Below are 13,108 nucleotides of genomic sequence, written 5' to 3'. Positions count from 1 at the left end.
GTATTGGATATGGTACAGCTTCTTAGTTATAAGGTATTCGGTATGGTCACCTCGGGTTGACATGTTCATGTGGTGTCCGGGGGAACCTTGAGGTGACGGTGGGCGGGATGAATGTTAAGAGTGGTATAAAAAATGTTGACTGGCGAAAGATAAGTAACTATGGTTGTAAAGATCAGGGCCGGCTCAACGTTTTTCGAAGGCCTGAAACTAACAAAAAGGTTGAGGCATTTTTCTTTTCTTTCTTTATGCGTATAACGCTAGAGGGTATACAAGAATTATAGAATAGGGATCATACGCAATGATAATGGATATGAATCAATCATCTTTAGCTTGCGGCCTATCAATGACTTACAAATTCTAAAATAATTCTACTTTCAAAATCTCATAAACATATATAACTCCCGCTTAAAATTGAGGCCTTTAAAAAGTTGGAGGTCTAAAGCCCTTGCCTTATTTAGTTTACCCACGAGACGATCCTGATAAAGATTGAATGAAAGAAGAAGACAGGTGATATTGTGACGTTAAGGTAACAAAGAATGATTAACTGTGAGTAATAGTTACACGCTATTACATTTTATTTTATCATAAAAATGGTATTTAATACTTAACCTCATACATGTTGGTTTAGTGGTTTAAAGATGATATTAACCGTGAGTAATTGTGACGCTGAGGTAACATAAAAATAGTATTTAAGATGATATTGTGACGCTGAGGTAACATAAAAATAGTATTTAAGATGATATTGTGACGCTAAGGTAACATAGAATGATTAAGTGTTAGTAATAGTTACACGCTATTCATTTTATTTTATCATAAAAATGGTATTTAATACTTAGTCTTATACATGTGGTTTAGTGGTTTAAAGATGATAGTAAAAGCATTAGAGGTTCACAAATTAAAGTTTCAATTTCAAATACTAATATGTGATTCTAAGCATTTATATTTTTCAAATTTTAGAGTGTTAAAGCAACTTCTAAATTCTATAGATTATATTTTTTAAATCTTAAATATATATAAACTAAACTTTAAAAATTTCTCTGGTTGTTCCATATATTCTCTCAAACCACCATATTATTTTATTTGTAAATGAAGGTTTTTTATGTATTTGAGCCGAATTTATGGGTATGAGTCTCACCCAAATAGCCCTTAAATGGGTTATAACATCTTATTAAATTAAAATTTAACCTCAAATATTTTGATATGAAAAAATTCTATAAAATAGGGATATATACTAAAAATTAATATCCGATTTTTATAAAAAAATATATTATTTATAATGAAGAAACAACTTTATAGTAAATATAATATATCTGCGAGTCATGGGTTTCACCAAACCCAGATAGCTTTTAAACCGGTTTATAACACCTCGCTTATTTCCGAAATTCCTTTATCATCAAATCCTAAGTATATTATTAACTTTTTTTATAATAAATAAAATTAAAATCTAAAAATATTTAAATATTAAAAACGAATATGTAAAACAACCTCACAATGCGAAGGATAAAAACTAGTTAGTAGTATATTAGGCATCATCCTTACATACTCGTCTAGAACGTTTTATGTTTCAATTTTCATCGTTTTCAAGTTTTTTTTTTCTTTTAATTTATCCTGTATCTATCTTCTATTATTTCAATCAACTCTTTTACGTTTATCTTTACCCCTATACTTTAAAATAGTAACATAATTTTCAAGTGAAACCTAGAGTAAAATAAATTTATTCTTAATGATAAAGTAATTTTATAAGGAAAAAAACGACGTTTTTAACCAACTGGGAGAGAATTAACAGATTCCTTCTTAGGGGCAATTCATCCTTCCCAACCACAACATACAACTTTCTGCTGTACTGCACTCTCTAAGTGTGCATGTTACCCTCTTCTTCCTTACCATGGCAAATCTTAATTTGAACTATATAGAGCGAGAAGTTGGATGCTTGGGGCCAGCAAGAGTAGAGGCCCAATGCATGGGAAAATCTTTAACCAATCAATGTTTAGTTTTTCTGAAAATTTTAGGGTGTGTTGTATCATTATTAGTTTATTTAATTTGTTATTGCTTGTGTATTATGATTATTATAATTGCTAGTTTATTGTATTACAATTCTTATTATTATTATTATTATTATTACATCGTTTTTATTATTATTATTACTATTAACATAGTTTTACTAATTTAAAATTAAAAAATGTTTATAAGAATGGGAGTGATGAGAATATACATATTTTTATGGTCTAGGACAAGAGAGAATGGATGAAAATAGTATGATATGGCGTAAATTTAGAAAGAGGAAGATTTAAGAATAAAAGAGAGTACAATTTGTCTTTATACCAAAACGATGGTACCTTTCACCTTCAAGACTTGGTTAACTTGGTTCAAATTATGGTTTCGTTCAAATTATGATTCATCATATCATGCTTAATTGTCTATTTAGTGAAGCTATGATATTTTCAAATATTTATAATTAATAAATAAACAAAGGCTACCAGCCTAACGCAACCATTTGTAACTCATTCTTGTGTAAATAAATAATAATGCTTAATTTTATATATAAGTAAGAGAATTCGTAAATACAAAAATCAGTGTAATAAAAGTGACCTATTTGTTATTATGAAAGTCAATGCTATATAGAGGTGACGGTGTAGGATACAACAAGAGGATGTGACAAGGTTGACTTCTTTATTTATGTGTATTGGTTGGCGAGGCTATGAATCTATGCTAGTATATTGTTTCAGCCGAAAGCATTTCTGACAAATCTTTTTTCCTTTTAAACTTTCCTGTCTCATTTATTTATTTTTATAATACATATTTAATATTTAATATGTACCATCACATTATTATTATTATTATATTATTATTATTGTTATCTATAACAAGTAAAGTTGAACTTTGGTGTTGCTTAACCTTTATTGGACTAAGTAACAGTCCATCGTTGATTGTATTTCTTTTGTTTTTTTTAAGTTATAGTATTGTAATGAATGCGACTGATTGAACGTCAGTTTTATTTTTAAATTTTTTGTTGTTTTAATATATAGAGTTCGTGTAGGCGCACCATTTTAATGCCCGGGACCAACAACGGTCTTGTTTAACTAACACCAGGGTTTTACTGACCGACGTCACCCCATTGGTCCATGTAAATTTTAATATATTTTGATTTAGTTCCAGTATCATGAAGAACATAACTGAATGAGTTTTTTATAGTTTCGGTACTGTAAACAAACCGACGCCACCCTATTGGTCCATTTAAATTTTTATATATTTTGATTTAGTTCCAGCATCATGGAGAACATAATAGAACGAGTTTTTTATAGTTTCAGTACTGTAAACAAACATGAAGTAAGCCGGTTGAATTCCCTTAGATTCACCGCCTCAAAAACTGGGACAGACAACGCTTGGATTTTACCAACGCTGCATATACTGTAACGAACATAACCGACACTGAGTACCGAATTCACGTCGACTCGCCGTTTTAATGCTCGGGCACCACCAACCCGGTTTTGCCAACTGAATAAATATGTTAATTTTTTTATAATACGTTACGCGAGGGCAACTTTTTTTTTATTAGTTTATTTTGAACATGTTAATTTAACAAACTTTTTTTAGATTTAGTTCCGATATTCTAACTAACATGACTAATATTCATCAAATACGCGTTGACTCTCCGCTACCATGCCCGGGTTTTACCGACTTATTTCTTCGCACAATGCACGGGTAGTTTACTAGTTATTGTTATTATTAGGGTAGTTTACTAGTTATTGTTATTATTAGGGTGATCGACGATATCATACCATGCTACGATACATTCAAATATAGTTCAGTTTTTCTTTTCTTTTTTTTTTTTTGAAATCAATAAAGAAAAGCCGGGCCAAATGCAAGCGGTAAAAGCCCGAAATGTACAAGCAGTAAAGAAAAACTGAAAAATGTCAAACATTTTTCATTAAATGATATATTGAACCATATATGTGGATCTGATTTGAGTCGGAACAAACTTGTCATTCCCACCATAGCTAAACAATGTGGGTATTGTATTTGTTTGTTTGTTTTGTTATGATTATTGGTTTTTATTTTGTTTTGTTTATTTACAAACCACCTTTAATGAATATCGAATCCTTGACCATTGTAACATCCAACTTTTTGTTAAATAATAAATGACGGAAAGTTTTGTTATTAATTGTGTTTCGTTAAGTTAGTCGTGTGTTAAGTGTTTGGATAATATTTGGATTTGGAATTGTGAGTGGGTTGTGGGGCCTATTGCCCCCTATATAAGCCTAACCTCTCCACTCTCTCACCATTTTGTTACCTTTCATCACACACACACACACTTAAGAATACACACATTTTCTCTCTACATTCCGGATCCAAATCCGAGTAAAAGAGGAAGAATCTCGTGTGTAGACATCATCAAATAACAAGAATCACGTCCAGATCTACGTATTGTCCGGATCTGAACTCGAACCCGAAGCAAAAGGTAGGTTTCAGTTTAAATGATTAAGTTTTATGGTTAGAATCGGCATGCAAAGAGATATAATGATAGATCGGGTTGTGAAATGTAAGAAAAATATAAACTTGATAAGTTATAACTACTTGGGTGCACTTTAAGGTAAAAAGGTGGCGTTTGGACTTTGAGAAGATGGGTTCAGGATCAGGTGCATGGTGTCAGAATGTGTCGAAAGTTGAGAAAGAGTAAAAATCAGGTCATGAGGAAGAGCCACGAAGTAAAATGGCTTTAAAATGTAAAAAACGAAGAAAGGAAGGCATTTCGATTCGCTCAGCCATGAGAAGCGAAACAGGCATTTCGCTTCGCTCAGCCTTGAGAAGCGAAACAGGTTATGCGAAGCGAAATTCCTCCCATGCAAAATTATTTAAGTTGTTATTAAAATGTGACCCGATTCATTTTCTGATGGTTTTTGTTAAAGGACCTATTAACGAAAATAAAATTTTTCCGAGCTGACTTGGCAGCTCAACCCCAGCCAGGGGCTCTGCCTCTTGGACCCTGCTAGGGGCTGCCGCCCCTAGACCCCGCTATCAGGGGCGCTGCCCCCGGACCCCCGTTAGTTGAGAGTTTCATTAACTTAGATGTAGGAAGTAATAGTAATGGATAATTGACACGCGTAATGTGTTGTACAGTTAGCCGTGCACAACTAAGGAAGGGCATTACCATTAACAGCGAGAGAAACCGACTCCAGGTGAGTTCTAGCCCCATTTCCTAGTTATGTTTTCAGGGCTGTGTGCATACTCCTATGTGGCAGTTAAAATGCTTATATTAAGTGATAGGTATATGATACATGTATGATCGTGCATTGAATGTTATTACTATATGATGGTTATGTGCATGAATGTGTATGTAAATATTATATACATAAGACAAGTAAAGTATGCGCTTATGATAGGGACCAGACCCTTATAATATCTGAGATGATAGGGACTAGACCCTCCTAATATTGAGATGATAAGGACCAGACCCTTATAATATCTGAGATGATAGGGACCAGACCCTTATAATATCTGAGATGATAGGGACCGGACCCTTATAATATCTGAGATGTTAGGGATCAAACCATTATAATATCTGAGATGTTTAAGATAGAATAGCTTATGGTATACCATAGGGTTTTATGAAAGAAAGTATGTAAGTACGTATGCATGTATATAAAGTATGTGTGAAAGAAGTAATAGCAAAGTAAGGTATGAATACGTATCTTCGGACGCGTATGAGTAAGGATAGGAAGGATAGGAATGTATTGTATGTTGAATTGATTAACTTGAACTCACTCAGCGTAGCTGACTTTTAGTATGCACGCAGACAGATAGGTTGAGGCAGCTGGCTTGAGGAGGGACACATGACACGAGCTAAAAAGACTGGCATCTATGAAGAAGTGTTATAATTATTTTATGTTATGTTATGAAAAGACAATTTGTATGTTAAGACAAAAATGAATGTTTGTAATGTGATGTTTGAAGTTTTAAATTATTCTGCGAAAGTTTAAATTAACTCTGATTTAAGAACTGTGTTTATGAGTAAATCCAACACCAAAGTAGGGTTACCGGGAACGGGGCCTTACAACCATTTTAAAAGTAAACCACCTAAGCCACCACACCACACCACACCAAAATTGTGTGAGGTTATGCAAACTCTATTAGTTTGCGGTATAAAACAATGTCAACATTACATAAATAATTTTTCTACTTCAAAAACAATTCAGTTATAATAGAAAGAACAACAAGCTGCATCACAACCCTCTTTTAAATAGCAACATCAATATTACCGAAAACAAAGCTATGGTTCTTCGAAATCGATGAGAAACTTTACATGACCCGCTGAACTGTTTTCAGGAAAGCAACTGCTTCGCGAGACAATGAACCCAAATGTATCAAAAGCATAGAGAACAAAAGCATGTTAATTCAAGAGACAAACTTTCTTGTGCTTAGAAATTTTCTTAACTCTGCCTTCTAACATTATATGAGATTGTAGCAAGGCTAAATTGGAATGAAATAGTTTGAATTATATGGTAATATAAGTGACAAAGTAAGAAATGATCAGTATGTATAGATGGTGAAAAGGGGAGACCACACCACACAACCTAATGCTTTGTGTGGTCCATTTTAGAATGTCAAGAGCAGAGGGTATGGACCAAAATTAATAATTAACACTGAAACGTGGGCATTTAAATAAAGAAAATTGTTACGAGTAGTGATAATATGACATGATTACTAGGTTTCTGTAGTCATGCATACTTTAAGTAAAAGTGGAAATATTGTAAGATATGCCATATGTTTGATGACAAAAGTTAAATATAATACAGGTATATGGTGATCAAAAGTTAAATATAATACAGGTATATGGTGATACGAAACATTAAGTGAGGGGTCATGACAACGTTACTAGAAAGATATTGGTGGTGTTGTAATTATACTAGATATCTATGTAATTGTGAAATGGTGGTGATGTAGCGGAACAATGTTTGTCATGAATAAAATTTAAGTGCTGAGAGTAGAGACGGATGTGACGAGGTCACTTTTGATTTGTGATCTATATTAAAGCGATGAAGAGTGGTAAAATATATATGATGATAATATCAATTGGACTGTTCATAAGCACTAGCTGAATGTAGTTACTCATTGTTATCGCATAAACCCATACATAATTTGGATTTGATAGATGGATTTTACCAAAAGATGCAGCGACCTAAAGTGAAATAAGTGTGAAAATACAAGAATACATGGGAAATGGGAATACAACATTGGCATATTAAGGCGTAACATTTCAAATAATACTTCAAGTATGACTGTTTATGATGCTAAACAATTTAGTAGGAATGAACGTCATTTCATTAGATTAACGCGACCTTGATAAGTCCGGATATCACACACTAAGACATTGAAGGATGTGATGCCCAATAAGTCAATGTTCGAATAGTATGACTAGAAGATAGTCCAGAAGGTATATGCCTATGTGTTCCTTAATATGTCATGATATATTGGTATGTTGTAGAAAGGTACGTGTGAGTTACGAGACAAGAAAGTGTGACAAGTTGTGAAGTAAAATAAGAGACGTGCCAACCTTAATAACACTCATGTTATGAAAGGAAGACAAAAGTATTTTAGCCGAGTGTTTAAATATTCTTTAAAGAGAATGTGATAATTTTAATTTCCACCTATTCTTTTTGTAACTGTGAAGTAAGAACCAAATCATTTTTTGCCGACAATATCAATATCAATATTAATAATAAGACGTTTGCGCTTATTGGTTTGAACGTGATACACAACACGGTAATACATTTCTTTATTTCTTCATCTTGTTACTTCTAATAATTTTTCTCACCATTTCATCATATACAAGTACATTATTTGATTTACAACATTCCATTGGTTTTGAAATGAACATTATAGATAGCATGAGTGACGGATGCCTTTGTCGGGCTACTTGTTGATTCATAAAAAAACAATTATATACATTTTAATTTATGTACTACTTTTAGCCTAATCCTAATTCATATCCATTTGTCAATATTAAGTCTAAAAGACTAAAGATGGTCTTTAGCTTGCTTGAAAAAAGCTTAAAAAGAAACATGTTTGAGATTTGCTCAATTACATACCAAGCCAAATTGGATCGATTTGTTTACTAAATGAGCCAACTTGGCTAAACTATAAACGACACGGCCCTGGCTCAACTTTGTTCGGATAATGAACAACACTAATGGAACTAGGGGCATGTGAATGGGTTTTAAGCTTGGTTTTATAAAGCGTGCTTAAGCGCAAGGTACGTAAGGTGTGGCCCATTGTGTTTGTGTAGGCAAGGTGATTGTTATACATAAAGCGTGGCGAGGCGCGCTTTTTAGACAAAAAAAATTGGCATAAAGCACATATATGAGGCTATGGGTGCAAACGAGCCGAGCTACTCGAGATCGGGTAGTGAAAAAGCTCGATCGAGCAAAGCTTAAACGAGTATGAGTCCGAGCTCAAGCCTAAAAGTAAGCTCGTTTAATAAACGAGCCCGAGCTTCACTTATCGAGCTCGAGCTGGTTCGCGAGCTTATCATTAACATAATTTCTATAATATATATTTATTAATTATTAATTAATCTATTTAATATTAGCAAAAAATAACTAAATAATATATTCTTATATATAAAGTTATAACTGAAAAAAAATATATAAAATAATAATTATAAATATTAAAAAATAAATTAAGAAATAGTAAACGAACCGAGCTCGAGCTTAAAAAGAATACTCACAAGCCGAGCTCGACCTAGCTCGACCTCGACTAGGCTCGAGCTCTGTGTAAGTTAAACGAGCCGAGCTAGCTCGGCTCAGCTCGTTTGCACCCCTATCTGAGGCCCACTTTTCTTATATTGACAAGTCTCGTGTATCATGACATTGTATAACGGTTTTTTAAGTTATTCACATAGATAATTTATGTCAAAAAAAATCATATATAAAGGTTATTTATAGCTAAATTTAAAATAGCATTGCTAGAACTCTATGAAAAATATATAAGGAAAAAACAAATTACATAAACATGTTCTACCTTACGTACGAAAATAAGGCATTTTTAGGCTTTGCGCCTTGATTGTAGACCTTTTCACCTCGGTGGGCTTCTCAATTCTTGCTTTATACACTACAACCGAGGTTTAAAGTACACAAATAATTGAAAAGGTAATGAAAGGTATTATTGATTAGTTTATTTTCAGTGGCAAATCCTTGAAAAAGAAACACTGGAAGACCAAATCTTTAATCTTGGTTACCAGGTTTTCCAAGGGGGGAAATAACATGGGACCATGAGCAATCTAAGTATGGTCCTTTGTTGATTATTAAAGACAAAACCAAGTCTTGAAGCTCTTCTGTGAAAACCAACTTTACCCCCAAGTGAATCAAAAATGTTTCTGCCTTGAAACTGTCTGAATGAAAAATACTTTGTTTCAAAACGAGGTCTGAATTGGGTGGACATGGACTTGGTGCCCCCCGATTAGGGGAGGAGTGAAAGAGGAGCATTTTGAGTTCAACAATAATCAAGGGTTTGGAATTTCGATGTTGATGACACGTTTTCTAGTCAAAAGCATTAAGAAGCATGCTAACTATATATGTCTTGCTGATCGAGACAGTGGCGAATTAAGCTTGAGCTTAGTCACAGCGGTGACCGAAGTAATGGACCTAAAAGTTTCGGCTCGATGATTTGGTTCGGGTCGGGCCGGTGATTCGGTTCAGGTCGCCGATAGGGTTTGGGTCGGGTCAAACAATATGATATCTAAATATCTAGTTTTTCTTCATTCATTCAAATGATTATTCTTATAATAAAAAAATAATAATAATAAAAACTAGATACTTTTTTAACCAACAAAGGCCTAAAATATTCATGATAATGCGAGAGGAAGGGTGCGATTACTTGATGCTGCGGCGTGTGTGGTGTCTCCAAGGTTGAAGGCAGTGAATTTAAGTTCTGAATCGAATGAATGGTAGATGGTTTCCAAACCCTAACCCAATGACAATCCCGTTGTGTTTTTTTTCCGTTGTTGTTTAAACAAGCGCATCATTATTATGAATAGCCCCCTTCAATAAGTTTATAAAAACAAAGCTTTTAGTATTCGATTAGTATTTGTTTATAAAAATGCGAAGTTTTATATATATAAAAAATCAAATGCTAGGATATTATAAAAAAATAAAGTTTAGTGGTGACCGGTAGCTTTTTGAAGAAATACCTCGGGGGTGATCGCGCTCAATACCTATACAAATTTTCGGACAAAAATCGCGAAATTTACCTATTAATCAAAAAAACGGCAGTGGCCGGGGTCACCCCCGGTCCCCATAAACCTTCGCCATTGGATCGAGAGGAAGCTACTCGTTGGAACAGGTTGGTGCCCAAAAAGGGAAACATTTTACGATGGTGAATATGTCTCCGCTTTGCACTAGTTTAGCAAATAAGAGTAGTGATGTCCCATCGGTCCTTTACCCTTTATGCTCAAACCCGGAGGTGCATTTGGATCACCTCTTTGGAAATCGTGGGATTGCGCGTAGAGTATGGAGCTGTATAAAAACTCTGCTAGTAGCCCGACTTACCCCCGCCCGCAAGTATGCTTTCTGTTTCACGTATTCTCATTTGGATCGACATATTATCAATTACATATAGGAAGATAAAGTTATTTCATGACATCATCCTATCAGCTTAGTGGATCATTAGACAAGCTTGTAATGAGACGGTTTTTTTAAAGCAAAGATAGAAGAAATGATTTCATTGCTTGATTATATATTTACTAACTCGTTTCCGTGGATAACGAATAGAGAGAAAACATAGTATTAACTGATCGAGTGGATAAAAAAAATCCTCGTCTTGTAATCATTCGTTTTCAGTTTAATAGATTTTGCTAGTTTGTAATACATACATTTCAAATTGTTTCCCATACTTGATTAAAACAAACGACAAATCAAAAGTTGACCATAACATTTGGAGTACGGCATTGTTGTGCGATTATCAGTTGAACAAATTCACGGGTCAACAGATATAATTCTCCTAATCGACACTTACATCATGAACGTAAAAAAGAATTATATAGTCATGATTATGCATCAAATTAATAATCAGAAATGAATGTGATTAAAACACAATATAGCTCATTAGAGCATCTCCACCGGTGTGTTTGTGGAGGTTTTTGTTGACATGGAATGATGCAAACAAAGTTTACGGGTGGAGACAAACGTTTGTGTAGGTTTTTGTTTGTATTTTCAAACGTTTGAAAGGTGGGTTTTTAGTGGCCCCACCATAACCACTACACACAAATCATATATATATATACACATATATATACATATTTATTATATTCTAATGTTATGTGGAAGATGAGGTGAGGGTTTTTATTGGTTTATGGATAGAGTAAAAAGTGGGGGTTTTTTAAAGAAATGGTTAGAGTATGATGTGACGATGAGGTGAATGCTTGAATTGGTTTATGGGTGTAGATGCTCTTAGCATTATATAATTCCAATCATGTATTTCCTTGCTAAGAACTTACTGTTTTCGTTTTAAAACACTTATATAATATCCAATCTCATCTCAAACGATCTAAATCCAAATAGCAAAATATGCAAAATTATCATTCACCTATATGACGAAATCCATATCCCACAATTCTGTACACCTGTAAAAGATCGCATAAAGAACAAGAATCAATACTAGGTTTTGTTTACTATAATAATGAAACCCATGGCCGTGAAGTATTATAAAATAAAAGTACTATGAATTGTTAAACAACTATATATAAGAATACAATGAAGGGTAATCACAAAAGATACCCAAGCTATGCAGTTAAGGCGGTAAAAAATCAGATTTCGGTCAAGGACGGGTATTTGAGATATAGGTTGTCGCAATGAGATATTGCTAATTTTAATAACATGCATAATTTATAGAGTAAAGTGTCAAAGTCGTCCATGAGATTTGACCAATTTTGCGACTTTCGTCCAAAAAGTTTGTTTTTTACAACTAGACCATTGAGGTTTCTAATTCTTGCCAATTACATCTAAATCGTTAACTCCGTTAGATATTTAATGTTAAGTTAGGGTTACCATTGTCTATTTCAATATATTCATTTTTTCAATTCTACGATCTTTATACCTAAACCATATCTTTTTTAACATAATTCTGAACCATACACTAGACCTTCCTCGTTCAAAAACACCATCACCATCAATAGCTTAATTTCCACCGAACACTTGAATTTATCCCACACTTTAATCGGGAACTTGCAATGGCGATGGCCATCTGAACATCCAGTTCAAATTTGCACCGAGGATCTATGTCGGCGGCCTTAACTAATCGTGTTTCTATCCATCGTCTAATTTCCGGCCACACTCGCCGACCATCGAATCTAGCACCATTCCGGATAAGTTTTATGTCAATCTAATTGTCTTGTTCCACCAAATAAAAGCCATAAGGTTAAAAGTTTTAAAAGAGATGAAAGAACACAAATTTTTTTTATTGAAATTGGTGGAAATTTTAGGGTTTAATGGGAGAAGATGATGATCTGAACCTGGTAAATGTTGAGATGTTAAATACCGACGATTCAGATGGTTGCGGCGGCCCTATCTTTGTGTGGCGGAAAGTGGCCGGAGTGGTGGTGTTGTGGCAGGTTAGGATGGGATAAATGATGAATTGATGAAAGATGAAGAACCAGGATGTGAGGACTAGTGAGGGTGTGTAGTGGTTAAAATATAATAACAAACTGAAAAGACCGCCTTACCCCTGACTTAACGTTAACAATCTAACAGAGTTAATGATTAGGACGTAATTGGCAAGAAGTAGAAAACCTTGATGGCCCAATTGCAAAAAAAATTATTTTTGGATGAAATTCTCAAAATTCAGCAAACCTGAAGGATGGTTTTGGCACTTTAATTTATATATATAGCAATTTAACACTAACAATTCAGTATAATACTATACTCTCCTACCATAAACAAATAAACCTTTTGCAACTTGCAAAACACTAACAATTGTAGCAAGCAGAAGCTGATTAAGACTTAAAAAACACTAACATTAAACACTAACAATTGGTAGTTAAGACTTAAAACACTGATAGCAGCAATAAGAAGAAAGATGAATGGAAAAACTAAAAATAAAGTTACTGATATAGAAA

This window comes from Bidens hawaiensis, unplaced genomic scaffold (genome assembly GCF_021521415.1).
Source record: "Bidens hawaiensis isolate Kalapana, Puna unplaced genomic scaffold, B.hawaiensis_p1.1 tig00006781_1, whole genome shotgun sequence".
NCBI lineage: Eukaryota > Viridiplantae > Streptophyta > Magnoliopsida > Asterales > Asteraceae > Bidens > Bidens hawaiensis.
The sequence above is the reverse complement of the archived record's forward strand: the minus strand, read 5'-3'. Positions refer to the sequence as shown.